Here is a 22,967-nt window from a genome sequence, read left to right as displayed (position 1 = left end):
GGCCACTGCTGAGTGCCCAATTTGCCAGCAGCAGAGACCAACACTGAGCCCTCGATATGGCACCATTCCTTGGGGTAATCAGCCAGCTACCTGGTGGCAGGTTGATTATACTGGACCTGTTCCATCATGGAAAAGACAAAGGTTTGTCCTCACTGGAATAGACGCTTACTCTAGATATGGGTTTGCTATCCTGCACGCAATGCTTCTGCCAAGACTACCAACCGTGGACTCACAGAATGCCTTATCCACCATCATGGTATTCCACACAGCACTGCCTCTGACCAAAGCACTCACTTTATGGCTAAAGAAGTGCGGCAGGCCAGGCACGGTGGCTCACGCCTGTAATTCCAGCACTTTGGCAGGCCAAGGCAGGTGGATCACGAGGTCAGGAGTTCGAGAGCAGCCTGGCCAAGATGGTGAAACCCTGTCTCTACTAAAAACACAAAAATTAGTCGGGGCCAGGCATGGTGGCTAATGCCTGTAATCTCAGCACTTTGGGAGGCCAAGGCGGGGGGATCACCTGAGGCCAGGAGTTCAAGACCAGTCTGGTCCAACATGGTGAAATCCCATCCCTACTAAAAATACAAAAATTAGCTGGGCATGGTGGCAGGTGCCTGCAATTCCAGCTACTTAGGAGACTGAGGCAGGAGAATCACTTGAACCCGGGAGTTGGAGGTTGCAGTGAGCTGAGATTATGCCACTGAACTCCAGCCTGGGTGACAGAATGAAACTCCATCTCAAAAAAAAAAAAAAAAATTAGCCAGGCGAGGTGGCCAGAACCTGTAACCTCATCTACTCAGGAGGCTGAGGCAGGAGAATCACTTGAACCAGGGAGGCAGAGGTTGCCGTGAGCTGAGATAGCACTGTTGCACTCCAGCCTGGGCGACAGAGCAAGACTCCATCTCAAAAAAAAAAAAAAAAAAAAAAGTGTGGCAGTGGGCTTATGCTCATGAAATTCACTGGTCTTACCATGTTGCCCATCATCCTGAAGCAGCTGGATTGATAGGACAGTGGAATGGTCTTTTGAAGTCAGAATTACAATGCCAACTAAGTGACAATACTTTGCAGGGCTGGGGCAAAGTTCACCAGAAGGCCATGTATGCTCTGAATCAGCATCCAGTATATGGTACTGTTTCTCCCATAGCCAGGATTCACGGGTCCAGGAATCAAGGTGTGGAAGTGGAAGTGGCACCACTCACTGTCGCCGCTAGTGATCCACTAGCAAAATTTTTGCTTCCTGTCCCCACAATAGGCCTGTCTTCTAGGCCTTCTGCTGGCCTAGAAGTCTTAGTTCCAGAGGGAGGAATGCTGCTGCCAGGAGACACAACGATTCCATTAAACTGGAAGATTGCCACCTGGACACTTTGGACTCCTTCTACCTTTAAGTCAACAGGCTAAGAAGGGAGTTACAGTATTGGCTGGGATGATTCACCTGGACTATTAAGATGAAATTAGTCTACTACTCCACCACAATGGAGGTAAGGAAGAGTACGCATGGAATACAGGAGATTCATTAGGGCGTCCCTTAGTATTATCATGCCCTGTGATTAAGGTCAATGGGAAACTACAACAGCCCAATCCAGGGAGAACTACAAATGACCTAGACCCTTCAAGAATGAAGGTTTGGGTCAGTCCACTGGAAGAAAACGATGACCTGCTGAGGTGCTTGCTGAAGTCACAGGGAATACAGAATGGGTAGTAGAAGGTAGTTGGCTGCGTGCGGTGGCTTACGCCTGTAATCCCAGCACTTTGGGAGGACAAGGCGGGTAGATCACAAGGTCAGGAGTTTGAGACCAGCCTGGCCAACACGATGAAACCCCAAGTCTACTAAAAATACAAAAATTAGCCAGGTGTGGTGGTGGGCACCTGTAATCCCAGCTACTCGGGAGGCTGAGGCAGGAGAATTGCTTGAACCCAGGAGGTGGAGTGTGCAGTGAGCCGAGGTCGTGCCACTGTACTCCAGCCTGGGTGACACAGCAAGACCCTGTCTTGGGATGGGGGGTGAGGGAAAAAGAGAAGGTAGTCATCAATACCAGCTACGATCACGTGACCAGCTGCATATATGAAGACTGTAATTGTTATGAGTATTTCCTCCTTTTTTTTTTGTTAAAAACATGTTTGTGCATGTATACACTTGTACTAAGAAAATATCTCCATTGAGGCTGGGTGTTGTGGGTCATGCCTGTAATCCCAGCACTTTGGGAGGCTGAGACGGGTGAATCACCTGAGGTCGGGAGGTCAAGACCAGCCTGACCAACATGGAGAAACCCCATCTCTACTAAAAATACAAAATCAGCCGGGCGTGGTGGCGCATGCCTATAATCCCAGCTACTTGGGAGGCTGAGGCAAGAGAGTTGCTTGAACCCAGGAGGCGGAGGTTGTGGTGAGTCGAGATTGTGCTATTGCACTATAGCCTGGGCAATAACTGCGAAACTGTGTCAAAAAAAAAAAAAAAGAAAAAGAAAATACCTTCATTTTATTACCTTTCTTTTATCATGTGACATAAGATTTTTTGACTTCACATCAGCATTTAAGTATTGTTAACTTTATGTAGTAGTATTTGGGTTGGGAATTGGTGCGTTTCAGTTGTACAAACGGGCGTTCTGGCTCACACCTGTAATCCCAGCACTTTGGGAGGCAGAGGTGGGTGGATCACCTGAGGTCAGGAGTTTGAGACCAGCCTGGCCAACATGGCAAAACCCAGTCTCTATTAAAAATACAAAAATTAGCAGGGCTGTGGTGGCACACATCAGTAATCCCAGCTCCTCTGGAGGCTGAGGCAAGAGAATTGCTTGAGCCTAGGAGGTGGATCGTGGCGTGCACTTATAGTCCCAGCTACTCAGGAGGCTGAGGCAGGAGAATTGTTTGAATCCCGGAGGTGGAGGTTGCAGCGAGCTGAGATTTTGCACCACTGCACTCCAGCCTGGGTGACAGAGTGAGACTCCATCTCAAAAGAAAACACACAAACAAAAAAAACCAAGTAACTTCTAGTCTTAAGTAGTAAAATCTAATTGTTAACTAAGTACGGGAGGCACAGCCAGACTCTGCAGTAGGGGGAGTTGGGTGGGGAGCTGGGATTGGGGGTAGGGGGCACAGCAGCTTCCTTCTTGGTTGGTACAGGAATAAACACCCAAAAAAGGGGATCGTTCTTTGACTAATTTCTGTGTCTCATATCTTGCTTTATTTTTTTTCTTTATTATTATTATGATGTTTTCCTTTATGTGGAGAATGGAGTCTTGTTATATAGGCCAGGCAGGTCTCGAACTCCTGGGCTCAAGCTCTCCTCCCACTTCTGCCTCCCTAAGAGCTGAGATTGCAATCACGAGCCACCGCGCCTGGCCTCATATCTTGCTTTTACAGTGCTTCCTCTAAAGTCCTTCCAAAATAGTCATATTGCCATATAAAACATAATATATATGTAACATAATATATATAACATAATACAGAATATATCATAATATATAACATAATATATAATATAATAATATATAATATATTAATAATTATATAATGTTATGTATTAATATTATATATAAATGTAAATATATAAATAATAAACATTATTTATATATAATAAATAACAAGTATTGTTTATATATAATATTAATAATATATAATATACAACATAATATATATAAAACATAATAACAAGTGTCATATAAACCTATCATCTTTAAAAATGTATTGACTGGCCGGGCGCGGTGGCTCAAGCCTGTATTCCCAGCACTTTGGGAGGCCGAGACGGGCGGATCACGAGGTCAGGAGATCGAGACCATCCTGGCTAACACAGTGAAACCCCGTCTCTACTAAAAAATACAAAAAACTAGCCGGGCGAGGTGGCGGGCGCCTGTAGTCCCAGCTACTTGGGAGGCTGAGGCAGGAGAATGGTGTGAACCTGGGAGGCAGAGCTTGCAGTGAGCTGAGATCCGGCCACTGCACTCCAGCCTGGGCGGCAGAGCGAGACTCCGTCTCAAAAAAAAAAAAAAAAAAAAAAAAATGTATTGACTTCTTAGATTTTCCAAAAGATATGGGGTTTCCAAAAGATACATATTTTGGAAAATGTGCAAAAGAAGAGGAACTGCTTCCCTTCACTAAGTATGCTCTGCTTCTCTAAGTATGTCTATTAAAATGTTCAGGAAAAAATCTGAGAGTTTGAGGTGCAAGGCATTTAAGATGCCAGTGAGTTCCCAGAAAACAAGCTTAGTGAAAGTCTTCCCAGAGGTGATCATATGTGGCAAATCCTTCATTTTAGGCATTATGTAATTTAACCACCAGATGCTGTCTATCCTACCTTCCAACCCATTCCAAAGGCTCATATGTTGCTTAATACCTTTTGTGAGTCTTTTCAGAGTATGCAAGTATAGCACGGGCGTGGTGGCTCACACCTGTAATTCCAGCACTTTGGGAGGTCAAGGCAGGCAGATCACCTGAGGTTAGGAGTTCGAGACCAGCCAGGCCAACATGGTGAAACCCAGCCTCTACTAGTAATACAAAAATACCTGGGCATGGTGGTGCATGACTGTAATCCAAGCTACTCGGAAGGCTAGGGCAGGAGAATTGCTTGAACCCAGGAGGTGCAAGTTGCAGTGAGCTGAGATTGCCCCGTTGCACTCCAGCCTGGGCAAAAAGAAACTCTGTCTCAAAATAAATAAATAAATAAATAAAATAAAACATAAAAGAATAGAAAAAATAATTTAACAAAGAGTATGCAAGTACAATGACAGTTACACTCTATAGTCTGCTCTATAAGAATAGTTATTATTAGCCAGGCGTGGTGGCTCACGCCTATAATCTCAGCACTTTGGGAGGCTAAGGAGGGTGGATCACCTGAGGTCAGGAGTTCCAGACCAGCCTGGCCAACACAGTGAAACCCTGTCTCTACTAAAAATACCAAAATTGGCCAGGTGCGGTGACTCATGCCTGTAATACCAGCACTTTGGGAGGCCGAGACGGGAGGATCATGAGGTCAGGAGATTGAGACTATCCTGGCTAACATGGTGAAGCCCCATCTCCACTCAAATTCCAAAAAAATAAGTAGGCGATGTGGTGGCATGCACCTGTAGTCCCAGCCACTTGGGAGGCTGAGGCAGGAGAATCACTTGAACCTGGGAGGCAGAGATTGCAGTGAGCCAACATCACACCACTGCATTCCAGCCTGGGCGACAAGAGTGAGACTCCGTTTCAAAAAAAAAAAAAGAATAGTTATTATTGTGTACATTCATATATTACTCTACGTTACTCTTCACACCTGTATAGCCATGGTTCTTTTCAAGGAAATTCCCTCAAAACCAGTTGCGTATGATTATTACCGAGGCCTGTTTGCAATTACAATGCTGATCATAAATATTTTATCATCCTTATTGTTTTTGATAATATTAAAGCACAAAAGGCCACAAATGGCAAATAGTAATTACTTACGAATAAAAAGATTTTGGGAATGTACCAAGTCTACTGGCTGTAATAGTCTCTCCCACCACCACTTACATCTATTACACATCAAGACAAGAAAAGTTTAGGCAGATGGGAGGTATTGGGATTATCAACATAACCCTGACCAACCAATTTGATATCTGACATCAGTTTTAATACTCACATGCTGTCTGTTGTCCATCTCTCTGCTATCCTAGGAATTGACTCCCTCTCCAATTTCTCTTCAAGGTACTGCTTCCGCTAAATTGTAATTGGCTAGTTATTCATTCCCTCCATCTACTTAAGCTCCTTGATGGAAAAGGCTGTGATTTAGACCCCTGGCCAATGGGCACTCTAAAAAAGTACTTGTGGAATAAAGTGAAACTTCGTATAATTCTAATGATGTTTTAGATTGACTCAATTCTGGGATCTCCAACAAAGCTCATTCCACTCATTCAGTAGCTTGTGAGAAGCATTTTATCAAATAAGGGAGAGACAGCTGAAGGTAAGGTAAAAACGTCTCTGGTATATTTTGAGTTGTTCCTCTGACACCAACTGGCAGTTTCCCCATCTGCAAAATGAGCAGGGATTGGATTAGGTGATCTTGCTGTCATAAAATCATGTGATTTAATGTGGTTTACCTTGCCATATAAAATGTAAAACACCCTCACTCGCCGACGACGACCTGCCTCTACGCGCACACGCCCTGCTGCCGCCTGGCAGAAATCCTTCTTCCATTACCCACAGTCTTTCCCCAGATGAGACTGCTGTCCAGCATCCGATAAAGCAGTTCTCACAAACTTCATTGGGTCAATAATTCCTTTTTCCACCATATTCACAAAACCTCTAACCACAGCATCATAACCAACTTCTGAGGAAATTCGCATAATTTTCTCAGCTATCAAAGATCCTTCAACATCTGCATTCTTAGCAATGGTCATTGCTGGAATTTTGAGTGTTCTTTTAATAATTTCTACACCAATTTTTTGATCTTCATTAGCTGGAGTCCATGAGTCCAAGGCTGGAATGCACCAAAGCAGGGCACAACCCCCTCCCAAAACAATGCCTTCTTCAACAGCAAAGCTGTAGCATTAAGGGCATCTGTAACTCTTTCTTTTCATTCACTTCAACATCACTTGTCCCAACAACCTTCAGCACAGCTACTCCATCTGAAAGTGTTGCCAGCCGTTCAGCTTTTCCTGTTCATATTCACTAGTTGTGGCATCTAACTGCTCATTGACTTCTCGAATACATTTTTCAATTTGAGCCTTGTCACCTTTTCCTTTTAAGAGCATGGCATCGGCTGGGCGCGGTGGAGTTTTCAGAAGTTTTCAGGAGTTTTGCTCTTGTTGCCCAGGATGGAGAGCAATGGTGCGATCTCGGCTCACCGCAACCTCTGCCTCCCGGGTTCAAGCGATTCTCCCGCCTCAGCCTACCAAGTAGCTGGGATTACAGGTGCCCGCCACCACGCCCGGCTAATTTCTGTATTTTTAGTAGAGATGGGGTTTCTCCATGTTAGTCAGGCTGGTCTCAAACTCCTGACCTTGTGATCCGCCCATCTCGGCCTCCCAAAGTTCTGGCATTGATTACAGGTGAGCCACTGCGCCCGGCTCAGATTAACTCTTTTTTTAAAAAAATCAGTGAAGGGCAGGCCCGGAGGCTCACGCCTGTAATCCCAGCACTTTGGGAGGCCAAGGGAGGTGGATCATGAGGTCAGCAGTTCAAGACCAGCCTGGCCAAGATGGTGAAACCCTGTCTGTACTAAAAACACAAAAATTAGCTGGGTGTGGTGGCGGGCACCTGTAATCCCAGCTACTCGGGAGGCTGAGGCAGAGAATTGCTTCAACCCGGGAGGCAGAGGTTGTGGTGAGCGGAGATCGCACCACTGTACTCCAGCTTGGGCGACAGAGCGAGGCTCCGTCTCAGAAAAAACAAACAAACAAAAAACAATGGAAATTCTAAATTCGGTCTGTGTATTAAACTGGGACAAAACTAATAACAGTATTTTGCCAAGGGCACTTGGCCTTACTCCCATTCTCTCACACTTCAGATATAAATCACTGAATTAATCCAGCACTGAATAAATGAATGATCCATAATTTCCTAAGACAGTTCCAATTTTCATCTTGCACAAATCTACAAAACTGATCCACCCGCACAGCACTTAAACACCTGGTAGTATCTTTCAAGGCCAAGGTAGTTCCGCCTCCGGAATCCAGTTCCCTCCTCCTGGATCATGCTCCGAAGGCTCCCTCACTTCATTTCAGGTCTCCTGCCAAAAGACTTCCTCACAAAGGCCTCTCAGACCGATCCCTTCTCCGCTTACAATTTAACATACAGTCTCCTCCCCACTTCCTAGCCCTACTACATTTTTCTTCATGAAGATTTATGGCACTGTTACATATCTATGCGTTTTCTCGTCTATCTTTTCCCTAAAATATACAGTCCAGGAGGGGAAGGGCTGGGGCGGCTTCCTTTGCTGTGGGATCCCAGCACCAACAGCGGAGCCCAGGACATAGTAAGTGCTCAGTAAATCACAAATCGCTTCTCCAAGGGTCCAAGGCTAGTTTCCCAGAGCCTCAGGACACTTCTCTCTTAGCCCGACCCACCTCCGAGTAGCAGCCCACCTCTACTCGACCCCCAGCTTGGGTCCTCATTCTCGCACCCCTTGGCCGCAGGGACTGCGCGGCGCATCCACCTCCCCAGACCCCGCGACTGCGGTTGGGCCCCCCGGCTGCGCTCAGCAGCGCACCTCCCGGGCAGCTGCGCCTCTGCGCTGGACCAAGGCCGCCGCCGCGCCAGGCAGTGACAGCTGCGCTCCCGCCGGCCCCGCCCGCAGCCGTTGGGACGCACTAACTGCCTCGAACGGCCTAGCATTCGACTTTGAATGGTCCGTTAATGTGGTAGCAAAACGTGACTCGGTTCATCAGGCGCCCTCCGTAAGCAAGACAAGCACCCACCTGCGGTCCGAGCAGGGGTCCCGCTCGCGGTCGGGGTTGTCCGGCCCCTCCCAGTTTCTCACCTGCGCACCAAACGGTCCAGCCCTGGCGGCTGCTGGGGATCCCTCCGAGCGCCCCCTCGGGCGTCTTCCTGAGACCCGGGCGAGGGAACTCTTTAAGGGGAAACAGTTTTGGGCCCCACCACTCTTGGCGCCGCGGTTAGGAGGGTGTGAACATTTATGCTTTAAGAGATACCCGAGCCCCTATCTACCGCGGCTATCAACCGCCTCGAGCTGACTGGCTAGGCTGGGAAGAAGGCTCAGGGCGATATCCGGTTACCAGTTCTTTCGGACTCACGAACTCTTTTTGGATGAAAAGCCCCGCAGTTGTTCTCTCCACCTCCTAGAAAAGACTCTCTAGAGTTTTGGGGTTAGGAGTAATAAAGATCATCCCCTGCTGCCCCATTGGTGCCATCCAGGGTAAGGCCCCTGCAGACAGCAGAAGATGTTTTGGAGAGATTGGTCTCCCGTAGCCCAAGGGTAAGGCTTACCTTGGAATTACCTGGAGCCTCACCATGACAGTTTGGCCTTCAGTAAAGGGTTGATAAGTCAATAGCAAACAAGGGCTATTGAAAGGGTCTATACTGCACTTCTCAAATGAGGATATTCCAGTCAGCAATGAACACATCAAAAAGCATGCAACTGAATTGGTCATCAGGGAACTTCAAATTAAACCTACATGAGATACCAGTTCTTGCCCACCACAATGGCTAAAACAAACGTGTGGGGGGGGGGGGAGCGGGGGCGGGCGGGGTATGTGGAGAAAAAAGGAAGTGAATGCCAAACCTGGGGAATATGGAATGTTTAGAACTCTCACACGTTTGTTAATGGGGTATAAATTCATAAACTGTTTGTCAATATTTATTAGAACATATGCCTACTCCATGATCCAACAATTCCACTCCTAGGTTTACACTCAACAGAAATGCATACATATGTTCACCAGAAAGTAGGTGCTAAAATGTTAATCTCAGCAGTATTCATAACAGCTCCAAACTGGAAATAATCCAAATATCCATTAACAGGAGAAAGGAGAAATATGTTGTGGTATATTCATACAATGGACTATTTATTATGTAGCAATGAGTGAAGACGCAATTGTAGTCCCAGCTACCCGAAAGGCTGAGGTAGGAGAATCGCTTCAGCCCGGGAAATTGAGGCTACAGTGAGCTGTGATCATGCCACTACACTCCAGTCCGGGCAACAAAGTGAGACCCGGTCTTTACAAAATAAAATAGGCTGAGTGCGGTGGCTCACGTCTGTAATCCCAGCACTTTGCGGGGCAGAGGTGGGTGGATCACAAAGTCAGGAGTTCGAGACCAGCCTGGCCAATACAGTGAAACCCCGTCTCTACTAAAATTACAAAAATTAGCCAGGTGTGGTGGTGGGCATCTGTAATCCCAGTTACTTGGGAAACTGAGGCATGAGAATCGCTTGAACCAGGAGGCGGAGGTTGCAGCGAGCTGAGATTGCACCATTGCACTCCAGCCTGGGCATCAGAGCGAGACTCCGTCTCAAAAAATAATAATAATAAAATAAAATAATAAAATAGTGAGTATACTACAGCCACATGTAACCATGTGAATAAATCTCACAAAGTTGAAAGAAACCAGTTGCAAAAGAGAACATATTGAATTATTTAATTTATAGAAAGGTCAAAAACAGGCACAGCCAACCTATGGTGTCATAAATCTAGATTGCGATCACCTTTTGGGAGGTTGTGATGGAAGGGATGCAAGGGCTTATGGGATGTGTTGTGTAACTCAGTTTGGATGCTCATTCACTTTGTAAAAACAATTATTCAATTGAACATTTTTTGGCATGTAAAGTTTTTTTTTTTTTTTTTTGAGACGGAGTCTCGCTCTGTAGCCCAGGCTGGAGTGCAGTGGCCGGATCTCAGCTCACTGCAAGCTCCGCCTCCCGGGTTCACGCCATTCTCCGGCCTCAGCCTCCCGAGTAGCTGGGACTACAGGCGCTGCCACCTCGCCCGGCTATTTTTTGTATTTCTTAGTAGAGACGGGGTTTCACCGTGTTAGCCAGGATGGTCTCGATCTCCTGACCTCGTGATCCGCCCATCTCGGCCTCCCAAAGTGCTGGGATTACAGGCTTGAGCCACCGCGCCCGGCCTCAGACATTCATTTTATAATCACTATAGGAGGTAGGCGCTGTGGAGACCTGGAAAGATGTCCCTGCCTTCTAGGAGAAGGTGGCACAAACATAAAAGCCGTCAATTGGGAATAGTCTTTGATCCTACGCTAATTATTAGGGAAGCCCAAAAACTTATCTTGGGAGAAACTTGTGGAAAAAAGGAATACATCTGGCATAATTTTTTTTTTTTTTTTTGAGACGGAGTCTTGCTGTGTTGCCCAGGCTGGAGTGCAGTCGTTCGATCTCGGCTCACTGCAACCTCTGCCTGCCGGATTCAAGAGATTCTCCTGCCTCAGCCTCCCGAGTAGCTGGGATTACAGACGTGCGCCACCATGCCCAGCTAATTTTTGTATTTTTTAGTAGAGATGGGGTTTCACCATGTTTGCCAGGCTAGTCTTGAACTCCCGACCTTGTGATCTGCCCGCTTCAGCCTCCCAAAGTGCTGGGATTACAGGCATAAGCCACTGCGCCCGGCCCATAATTTCTTTTTTTGTTTGTTTGTTTTGAGACAGAGTCTCGCTCTGTCACCCAGGATGGAGTACAATGGCGTGGCCTCGGCTCACTGCAATCTCCACCTCCCAGGTTCAAGCGATTCTCCAGCCTCAGCCTCACAAGTAGCTGGGATTACAGGCGCTGCCACCAAGCCCGGCTAATTTTTGTATTTTTGGTAAAGAGAGGGTTTCACCATCTTGATCAGGTTGGATGTGAACTCCTGACCTCGGGTGATCCACCCACCTTGGCCTCCTAAAGTGCTGGGATTACAGGCATGAGCCACTGCGCCCAGCCCCTTCCCTCTTCTTAAATACTAATATTTATTTGTAGTACTAATTTTAATTAGTTATAAATGAAGGCCCAGTGGTCAAGTGAATTGTTCAAAATTGCTCAGTAAGTCTGAAGCAGGCTGGGCAAGAAGCTAAGCTTTCTCCTTACTATGGCAGAGATCTCACATTACCTTAGTGGCATCAGAGCCCTGCCATACTGGCCAAAGTGTTCACTCAGAAAGGACAGGATAAAGTAGTATTTTTCTTGATGTTAAATGTATTTAGTTATTAAATTCTGAGACTGAAACTTTCCTTTTTTAATTTTAATTTTTTTGGGGGGCGGTATTGCTGTGTCGCCCAGGCTGGAGTGCAGTGGTGTGAACTTCCGGGCTAAAGCGATCCTCCTAACCCAGTTGGCCAAGTAGCCGGAAGGACAGGCATCAGCACCACACCTAGCTAATTTTTTGTTAAACTGTATTTTTTTGTAAAGACAAGTCTCGCCATGTTTCTTAGACTGGTCTCGAATTCCTGAGCTCAAGCAATCCTCCCCCTCCCAAAGTGCTGGGATTATGGGCGTGAGCCACTGCACCCAGCCCTGAGACTATCACCTTCCTATCTTTCTGGTGGAAGGTTTTAATTAATATTAAAACGTTGATTCTTTTATAAAATGAGGGGCATAGTAGACTGTAGTTAGTAATTAATGTCTTTACTTGAAAATATAAAAAGTTCTGTGTTCTCTCATATTTCCCCACTGGTTCATAAAATGAAAAAGTTTAGAACAGACTTTTGCTTCATTCTTATGCTGCTTCTGGTTCAAGATCCTTTTGTTTCATTCTACGTTCTATTTGTTACTAAGAAAATCTGTGGTTTTCTTCTTTCTTTCTTTCTTTCTTTTCTTCTTTTTGAGACAAGACCTTGCTCTGTTGCCCAGGCTGGAGTGCAGTAGTGATCCTCCCACCTCAGCCTCCTGTGTAGCTGGGACCACACCGCTGTGAGTCACCCAGCCCGCCTTATTTATTTATTGAGACAGGGTCCACTTTGTCACCCAGGGTGGAGTGCAGTGGAACATACATGGCTCCGCTGCAGCCTCGACCTCCCAGGCTCAAGCAATCCTCCCACTTCAGTCTTCTGAGTAGCTAGGAATACAGGCATGAGCCACCACGCCCTGGAGGGAAATCTTTTAAATGTAGATCTATATATTCTTGTAGAGGATATGGGTGACCCATGTTCTATTTCCTTTATACACCTTCCTCTGCAGAGACTGGAAAACCAAAAAGTATATTTTCCAGATTTTTTCGCAACTAGCATTCTAGTTGTAAATTGTGGACCTATCAATAATTTGCACACATAAGAAACTTGAAAAGTGGAAGCCAGGCTGGGGCCAGCTGCTGGCCACTTTGGCTGTTGCTACTGGTCAGCAGAGTCATGGGATGTTGGGATTTTCTGCAGCAGTGTTCCAATGTCTATTCACTAGTTCCACGGCCTTTTTTTGTTTTTTGTTTTTTTTTTTTGGGAGGGAGTCTCGCTTTGTCACCCAGGCTGGAGTGTGGAGTGCAGTGCCAAGATCTCGGCTCAGTGCAACCTCTGCCTCCCAGGTTCAAATGATTCTTCTGCCTCAGCCTCCCAAGTAGCTGTGATTACAGGTGCCCGCCACCACACCTGGCTAATTTTTGTATTTTTAGTGGAGACGGGGGTTTCACCATGTTGGCCAGGCTGGTCTTGAACTCCTGACCTCAGGTGATTCGCCTGCCTCAGCCTCCCAAAGTGCTGGGATTAGAGGCATGAGCCACCATGCCCGGGGTTTTATGGCTGTTGAGAGGTGCTGAGGCTGTGTTAGCAACAGTAGCTGCCCAGTTCCTTGATCACAACCAGGGCAGTAAGTTCTCCTTTTTTTTCCTTTATTTTTAATTTTTTTTTCTTTCCACACACATGTCAGTGCAGGGGCATGTGTTCCTGAACTCAACAGTTTCAGCAATACAGTCTTGATTTCTCACCTTTCTGAAGCTTTCCTGGTGGCTGAGTTTAGCAGCCTCATTCTTGGAGCCATTTCTGATATACAGCAGAAACCCCCTTTTCTCCAGTACTTCCAACAATTTTGTAAGCACATTAAGCTCCAGTATTACAGCCTTTCCTACTTAAGTGGTTTCTATTTACTGCAGCCAGCCCTGACAGATGTAATACCTGACTGAGCAGTAGCCCACTGGCCTTTTCTTCTTCTTTCCATAAATGCCAAAGGCAATGCAACCTGGTGCTTTCATCCCTGGTCTTTTGAGGCCTCGTGTTCATTTCTTGGGCTTCCAGGGATGAAAGAAAGTCATGATTACTATTGTTTAAGAAGGGCAGGCAGCCAGGCTTCAGGAGGAATCATGAGTTGAGGATTTTTCTAAGGCCTCAGGTTCTATGTGATTCAGTGTGTTACGTTCTTACCAATCAAGGTACCACCCCTTTACAAATTAGAGAGCTTAGATCTATGGTTAGGAACAATACCAGTTCTTTCCTTCTTTAGACTTCATGTTGGGCTCTAGGTTCCCCCCGCTAAAGAAAATTTCTGCTTTTGCTTATTGCCCATCATCAGGGAAAAGTGACAGTGCTGTAAGTACAAATTATTAGCCTAAAAATAATTTTTTGTATGTTTTTCACAATTTATTTAATATTACTAGGAACTCTACTAAAAAATAAAAGTGCGCTTTTCCCTCAAACAAAATTCTTGTTTTTGTTTTTTTTTTTTTGAGACGGAGTCTTGCTCTGTCGCCCAGGCTGGGGTGCAGTGGCCGGATCTCAGCTCACTGCAAGCTCCACCTCCCGGGTTTACGCCATTCTCCTGCCTCAGCCTCCTGAGTAGCTGGGACTACAGGCGCCCGCCACCTCGCCCGGCTAGTTTTTTGTATTTTTTAGTAGAGATGGGGTTTCACCGTGTTAGCCAGGATGGTCTCGATCTCCTGACCTTGTGATCCACCCGTCTCGGCCTCCCAAAGTGCTGGGATTACAGGCTTGAGCCACCGCGCCCGGCCTAAAATTCTTGAAAATATTAACATCTCCCCTCTCTTTTGGCATAGGTAATATACACTTTATTATGCCAGAATTACTTACGCCCAGTAATAATTTTTCCATGGCATTTTTGTTATTGCAAATATAGCTGCCTCCTGTTCCTTTCCTTGTTCCTAAACTATTGCCACGATGATACTAGAGAGCCAGTGTGGTATACTCTTTCGTAAACCACCTGACCTAGAAGACCCTAGAGAATCGTTAGATAGGATCTCTTTGGATAAGCAGAAAATACCTGTTGCAGAATCTTGACCAATAGCCCCTGCAGGGTCTTGTTGGGGGGGCGGTGGCAGGGAGATAGTTATCATATGAAAGGGAAATTCTTGCCCTCAAGTTTAGAGCAGTTTTTACACAATGCTAAAGCATCATTGAGCTCTAACTATAAGAAAAACTCTGGATTAGGCTGGGCCCAGTGGCTCATGCCTGTTATCCCAGCACTTTGGGAGGCCGAGGCGGGTGGATCACGAGGTCAAGAGATTGAGACCATCCTGGCCAACATGGCGAAAACCCGTCTGTAATAAAAATACAAACAAAATTAGTTGGGCATGGTGGAGCACGCCTGTAGTCCCAGCTGCTTGGGAAGCTGAGGCAGGAGAATCGCTTGAACCCGGGAGGCAGAGGTTGCAGTGAGCCAAGCTCACACCACTGCACTCCAGACAGAGCAAGACTCTGTCTTAAAAAAAGAAAACTCTCGACTAGAAAAAATAATGTATATCATGCTAAGGAAGCAAATGATTCCATAACTAACATAGTATAGATGATATCTCTCAAGTTCTCAAATAATTTCTTCCTAGTCTCTTATTTCAGATTCTAGGTTAAACATTTTATGTTCCATTCACTGAATGTAGAGGATATCTTTTCACTAATCCCACCTATCTTTTCAATTTCTCCAGGAAGGTAGGTTGAGGGGAAATCTGCTTTCAAATTTTAAAGGCCTCAAGGTGTTAGGAGGAAAATAGCATTTTCCCAGGGAGGTAGCAACTCAGGTAGGTTTCTGAAGCAGATTTACTTCAAATCCGGCATTTTTAGGATTTTTTCCAGCGTTATTTATTTATGAGACGGAGTCTCGCTCTGTTTGCCCAGGCTGGAATGCAGAGGCACGATCTCGGCTCACCGCAACCTCGCCTCCCTAATTCAAGCGATTTCCGGCTAATTTTTGCATTTTTAGCAGAGACTGGGTTTCACAATAGGATGGTCTCCAAATCCTGACCTCAAGTGATCTGCCTGCCTTGGCCTCCCAAAGTGCTAGGATTACAGGCGTGAGCCACCGTGCCGAGCAGTGTACTTTATAAAGGTCTTCTCCCTCTGGTTTGGTTCACATCATCAGTTGACTACCTACTATGTATCTGACACTGCCTGGCACCAGAGATAAGATGTAGTTCTCGGCAAGGCGCGATGGCTCACGCCTGTAATCCCAGCATTTTGGGAGGTGGGCGGATCATTTGAGGTCAGGAGTTCGAGACCAGCCTGGCCAACATGGTGAAACCCCGCCTCTACTAAAAATACAAAAAACATTAGCTGGGCGTGGTGGTGGGCGCCTGTAGTCCCAGCTACTCGGGAGGCTGAGACAGGAGAATCGCTTGAATCCCGGAGGGTGCAGTGAGCCGAAATCGCGCTTCAGCCTGGGCGACGGAGCCAGACCCTGTCTAAAGGAAAAAAAAAAAACAAAATGTAGTTCTCTATCAAGGAAGGCTTCTGTATGTGATTAATGCCCTTCCTTCTGAGAAATCTTTACAGTTCTCTTCACCTGCATCCCCTCTCTCCAACTATTACACGAATGGTTTCTTTAGTAACCCAGCTGCTTGAATACTGTGACCGAGGGTCAGTCTTCAGCTTTCTAATATTAGAGAACCTCAGTTTTCCCTGTCCTTCTCTAAAGGCAGGGTGAAACCCTTTTCCTTTCCTCCGTGTCATTCATTCTCTTAGGTAACGTAAACAAATGGGAAGTCTGGGACCAAAGACTCATAAGAATTTAATTATTATGCATATTCCAGAAAGCCAGCGTACACGCAGACTTCCGAGGCAGTAAACAGGAAACCATCGATCCCATGCAGGAAATGACCTTGCTTGAAGGCAACGAAGGTGCCGCGGATTTCCCTCGTTTTCCTTCAATTCCTTTCTAAACTCATTTCCGTGTTTCAATCAATTTGGTCCTTCTCTACATTAACAGAGCTCCCCCTGACCCGAGAGAATGGCAAACAGACTCTTCCCTTTAGTGGACATTTTTATGCCTTGTTTTACATCACTGCAAATCTCAGCCAATCAGTAGTTGGGGTAGGAGGTACCAAAATAATCCTCACTTCCTCCCCCAAATACCACCCCTCGCGTGCGTCATCCTGTGATAGATTACCGACGCAGCCAATCAACAAGCGATCTTGGGCCGGGCCTACCCGAACCCCAGCCAATTAAGAGAAAGATGAGGAATTGGGGCGGAGGATGGAAAACTTGCCACCTCTTTTGGAAATGACTTCAAGAGGTGCGTCCGGAACTAGGGAAACTTACGACTTTTGCTAACGATCGCGGCGTGCTGTGTATCTCCTGTGCCAGTTCTGCCTCCCAAGACCCACCCCAAGATGGGCCCCATGGCCCACCTACCCGACCCCCAGTTTCAATAGGACGTGTCCTCATCCCTGAGGTCCTCCAGAAAGGAACCCAACCCCAATGGCCCTTGCTTCACACGCTCCTCTCCGCGCCGGTGGAGTAGGGGGCAGGAGAGACCTGCTGCCTCTGGCGCCAATCTTTCCATTCAGTGCGTCTTTCCTGCCTTGCCCACGTTCCCGGGCCGGAGCTGACACGGGGGTGGGAGGAGCCAAGTGCTTGCTTGTCTTGGGCAGAGGCGAAGCTTCTTAAGGTGGAACAGGAATGTTGAGCGGCTGGGCCTCTACGGCTGAGATGTGCCGGCCCCTGCTTCCCAACCTCGCCTCCCCGTTTTTCATCTCTGGTTCCCTTGTGGGAACCAGTCTAATTTTTAGGGGAGTGGAAATCAAACAGGTTGGGTAGAGGCTAGAAAATTAACGTAGAAAAGCCGGGCGCGGTGGCTCACGCCTGTAATCCCAGCACTTTGGGAGGCCGAGGCGGGCGGATCACGAGGTCAGGAGATCGAGACCATCCTGGCTAACACGGTGAAACCTCGTCTCTACTAAAAGTACAAAAAATTTGCCGGGCGTTGTGGCAGGCGCCTGTAGTCCCAGCTACTCGGGAGGCTGAGGCAGGAGAATGGCATGAACCCGGGAGGCGGAGCTTGCAGTGAGCCAAGATCGCGCCACTGCACTCCAGCCTGGGCGACAGAAAGAGACTCTGTCTCAAAAAAAAAAAAAAAAAAAAAAAAAGAAAAGAAAAGAAAAGAAAGAAAGCGTAGAAAACGGTAAATAATAAACAGTTATGTAAAGGAAATTCAAACTATACAGATAACTTCACCTTTATGATTTAATATCTTGCGTTCTATTCCCCCCTCCATTACTTTTTATTTATTTTTTCAGTTTCCAGAGTCAATGGTGACCCCATTATCTTTTAAAGTAGCAGTTAGAATTTTTCTGGTGGTGCAAATGTAAGCTCATGTTTTGTCTGATAAATATTCCTAAATGAATCGTTTGTATGTTGGTTTAGTTTCTCTCTAATAGACCCGACTACAGCCATTAAAAGAGGTCAGAACTCTGTGTTTAGTGGCTGCAGACTACCCCCTACTCCGTTGATCACAAGTCCCCAGGAATCTGGAAGAGTGGAGATGAGGTCTTGGCTGTGGTTCAGTTGTCTCAATTGTAAATGGGAGTAACATTTCCTCACCTCCTAGGTTTAGTGTCAATACTAAAAGACCTAGTATAAATGAAAATATTGTAATCTGAAAGGTGTAAACAGACATTAGGTAATATTATACATACAAAGCATGTATGAATAGTAAACACATAGTCCTATGTTCCAGCATTTTTAAACAGTACTTTAAATTTATCTTTTTTTGTTGTTGTTGTTGAGACAGAGTCTCGCTCTGCCGCCCAGGCTGGAGTGCAGTGGCCGGATCTCAGCTCACTGCAAGCTCCGCCTCCCGGGTTCACGCCATTCTCCTGCCTCAGCCTCCCGAGTAGCTGGGACTATAGGCGCCCGCCACCTCGCCCGGCTAGTTTTTTGTATTTTTTTTTAAAGTAGAGACGGGGTTTCACCATGTCAGCCAGGATGGTCTCGATCTCCTGACCTCGTGATCCGCCCGTCTCGGCCTCCCAAAGTGCTGGGATTACAGGCTTGAGCCACCGCGCCCGGCCTAAATTTATCTTTTTAAATTTTTATATTTTTTGAGATGGAGTCTGCAATCTGCTGCTCAGGCTGGAGTGCAGTAGCGTGATCTCGGCTTACGGCAATCTCCGCCTCCCAGGCTCAAGCGATTCTTCTTCCTCAGCCTCCCGAGTAACTGGTGCTACAGGTGCGTGCCACCACGCCCAGCTAATTTTTGTATTTTTAGTAAAGACAGAGGTATTGCCATATTGGCCAGGCTGGTCTCGAACTCCTGACTTCGTGATCCGCCCGCCTCGGCCTCCCAAAGTGTTGGGATTGCAGGCGTGAGCCACCACGCTGGGCTAAACAGTACTTTTTTTTTTTTTTTAATTTTATTTTTTTTGAGACAGAGTCTCGCTTTGTCCCCCAGGCTGGAGTGCAGTGGCGCGATCTCGGCTCACTGCAAGCTCCGCCTCCCGGGTTCATGCCATTCTCCTGCCTCAGCCTCTCGAGTAGTTGGGACTACAGGCACCCACCACCACGCCCGGCTAATTTTTTGTATTTTTATAGAGATGGGGTTCAACCGCGTTAGCCAGGATGGTCTCCATCTCCTGACCTCGTGATCCGCCCGCTTCGGCCTCCCAAAGTGCTGAGATTACAGGCCTGAGCCACCGGGCCCGGCCAACAGTACATTTTAAAAAATTGTTTATCTTGTAAGAATTCAAACACATGCAAAAGTAGAGAAAATGGGATTTTTTTTTTTTTTTTTTTTTTTTTGAGACAGTCTCACTCTGTCACCCAGGCTGGATTGCAATGGCACAATCTCGGCTCACTGCAACCTCCACCTCCTGGGTTCAAGCAATTCTCCTGCCTCAGCCTCCCGAGTAGCTGGGATTACAAGCACCCGCTATCATGCCCAACTAATTTTCATATTTTTGTAGAGACAGGGTTTCTCCATGTTGGTCAGGGTGGTCTTGAACTCCTGACTTCAGGTGATCTACCTGCCTCGGCCTCCCAGAGTGCTGGGATTACAGGCGAGAGCCACCATGTCTGGCCCAGAGAATAGCATTTTAAAGAAACTGTTGTAAAAAGCAACATTTGGTCAATCTTTCATCTAACATCTGTACCCCTCTCCCCCATTACTTGATTATTTTGAAGCAAATTTCAGGCATTTCATGTCTAAGTACTTTAGTATTCATAAATATTCATAAAAAATGGTAATTCCATTAGCATCTAAAGTATATAATAATTGTTTGATATTGCCCTCAGTATTGGAATTTTACCAGTTGTCTCATAATACTCATAATATTTTTTCCAGTTGCTTTGTTCTAATCAGGATCCCCCAAAAGGTCTACATATTGTATTTTATGGACATGTCTCTTGGTCCATATATATTGCATTTGGTTGATAAGCCTCTCAGTCTCTAGGTTCCTCCTCCCTTAGGCATTTAACTAAATACATTACACGTATGAAGTCACATAATGCCTTCGCAACATTATGAAATAGGTACTATTATTACCGCCATTTTACTGACGAGGAAACTGAGTCACAAAGCAGTTAAATGACTTACCTAAATTCTCACAATTATTAGGACTCAAAGTTGAGATCTGAATACTGTACATGAATCTTAACCACTATTTTTGTTTCATGTAACACATAGTCTCTAATAAATGCTTCCAAAATGTGCGTTGTAGCGTATTAGTCACCAATTTTATAAAGAAGAGTTTTGCTCAAGGTAAATTAACACTCATGAATAATTATATAACATGTTTTATTACAAAGAAGAGTGGATCCTTACATTTTAATTTCTTGCATGTTTCAGTGACTTGAATCCTTCTCCATATTACCCCCCTTAATAGAAAGTAAAGTGAGAATGAATGTAAGTGCTTCCCCCCAATCTTCGGGCAAAACCAGACCAAACCAGCCTTATCAGTTTCTTTTAATTTGAAAAATTACATAAGCAAATCTATACAAACACTAATTATAGATACAGTAAAAAATGAAGTAAATTAAAATAATCCATAAACTCACATCTTTGGTGTGCATCCATCTTCTATGTGTGTATTGGTATGCACACAAATATATACATGAACATATATATTTTAAAAAGCAACTATATGATTGCATTATACAAATTTTAAAATGATTTTCTCACTCAAATAAGTCAGATATATGAAACAATGGTTTTTTAAAATAATGTATGCCTACTGCAAAATATCTAAATGATAAAGAACATAATAAAAGTAAAATAACTGGCCGGGCGCGGTGGCTCAAGCCTGTAATCCCAGCACTTTGGGAGGCCGAGACGGCCGGATCACAAGGTCAGGAGATCGAGACCATCCTGGCTAACACGGCGAAACCCCGTCTCTACTAAAAACACAAAAAAATTAGCCGGGCGAGGTGGCGGCGCCTGTGGTCCCAGCTACTCGGGAGGCTGAGCCAGGAGAATGGCGGGAACCCGGGAGGCGGAGCTTGCAGTGAGCTGAGATCTGGCCACTGCACTCCAGCCTGGGCGACAGAGCGAGACTCCGTCTCAAAAAAAAAAAAAAAAAAAGTAAAACAACTTCACTCACTACCTTTCAGAGATAAATATAATTATTCTTGTAAATGCTAAATAGTACTCTGTTGTACAGATGTGCCATAATATATTTAAAATCACCCCATTTTGGATATTTAGGTCTTTTCTAATTTTCCAGTTACAAAAAATACTGCAGAAAATGTCTTGTAAAAACCAAATAATTTCTTGAGCTTTTTATTTTTCCAAATTGCCAGAAAGATTCTAATCTTTCCCTTATGTTTCCATTTTTAGTATTTCTGCCTGTCACTCAAGCAATTTGCATACATAGGAAATGTCAAAAACGGTTGAAACATAACAAAACATCCAACATGTAGCAAGAAAGATTTGCCGCCAAATTATCTGCGTGTGGGAGAATCATTTAATGCCTCAAAGAGGGGAAAAAATAAATCTTTAAACCTGAATATAGGAAGTGTGAGGAGGAGGAAAAGGCTTGGTTTGGTTTACTGCCTTTAATTTTGAGGATGACTTTAAATTCTGATGGCTCCGAACAATGGTATAGAGGTTAAGAGCTGGGCATTGGAGTCATTTGGATTTAAGTACTGACTTTGCTACTTACTAATTAAGTGAACTCACACATAGTATCTGGAAGTCACAATTTTCTCATCTGTAAAATAAGTATAATAATAGTGTTTTAGGAAATTGCTGGAATCATCAATGTGATAACGCACGCAGAATGATCAGTGCAATGCCTGGCATATTATAAATATCATTATTAATATATACATATAACTTAAGTATGCGGTCTTTGGCGGGCAATTCAAATATTTTGCAAGTAATATTTTTGTATTCTTATTATCTTTTTTTTTTTTTTTTTGAGACGGTGTCTCACTCTGTCTCCCAGGCTGGAGTGCAGGGGCAAGATCTCAGCTCACTGCAACCTCCGCTTCCCGGTTTCAAGTGATTCTCCTGCCTCGGCCTCCCGAGTGGCTGGGATTGCAGGCACGCGCCACCATGCCCGGCTAATTCCTTTTTTTTTTTTTTTTTTTTTTGAGACGGAATCTGGCTCCGTCTCCCAGGCTGGAGTGCAGTATCGCGGTCTCGGCTCACTGCAACCTCCGCTTCCCGGGTTCAAGCGATTCTCCTGCCTCAGCCGGGACTACAGGCGTCCGCCACCACGCTTGGCTAATTTTTGTATTTTTGGTAGAGACGAGGGTTTCACCATATTGACCAGGCTGGTCTAGAACTCCTGACCTTGTAATCCGCCCGCCTTGGCCTCCCAAAGTGCTGGGATTACAGTCATGAGCCGCCGCGCCCGGCCTTCGGCTAATTTTTGTATTTTTAGTAGAGACGGGTTTCACCACGTTGGCCAGGCTGGTCTCCAGTTCTTGACTTCAAGTGATCCCCTGGCCTGGGCCTCCCAAAGTGTTGGAATTACAGGCGTGAGCCACCGCGCCGGGTCTCCTATTATTTTATGTGATATAAAGTAGAGAGCAGGCCGGGGCCGTGTTTCCTGCCTGTAATCCCAGCACTTTGGAGGCCTAAAACGGTAGAATAGTTTAAACCCAGGAATTGAAGACCAGCCTGGGCAGTATACTGAGACCCCGTCTGTATTAAAAAAAAAAAAAAAAAAAAAAAGAAAGGAAAGAAAGTAGGGTAGTTTGACAAAAGTTTAAAAAGCCAGGGTATGGGCCAGGCGCAGTGACTCACGCCCGTAATCCCAGCACTTTGGGAGGCCGAGGCGAACGGATCACGAGGTCAGGAGTTCGAGACCAGCCAGGCCAACATGGCGAAACCCCATCTCTACTAAAAATACAAAAATTAGCTGGGCGTGGTGGCGCGCGCCTGTAATCTCAGCTACTCCAGAGGCTGAGGCAGGAGAATCACT

The 22,967-nt window shown here is 45.7% G+C and overlaps 1 pseudogene; it reads right to left on the bottom strand.

Moving 5' to 3' along the window:
• Window positions 1–6,146: 6,146 nt before the first annotated feature.
• On the bottom strand, window positions 6,147–7,647 carry LOC144333224 (60 kDa heat shock protein, mitochondrial pseudogene; annotated as a pseudogene).
• Between the last annotated feature and the right edge of the window lie 15,320 nt (window positions 7,648–22,967).

This window comes from Macaca mulatta, chromosome 11, assembly GCF_049350105.2.
Source record: "Macaca mulatta isolate MMU2019108-1 chromosome 11, T2T-MMU8v2.0, whole genome shotgun sequence".
Classification (NCBI taxonomy): domain Eukaryota; kingdom Metazoa; phylum Chordata; class Mammalia; order Primates; family Cercopithecidae; genus Macaca; species Macaca mulatta.
The sequence above is the reverse complement of the archived record's forward strand: the minus strand, read 5'-3'. Positions and strand labels throughout refer to the sequence as shown.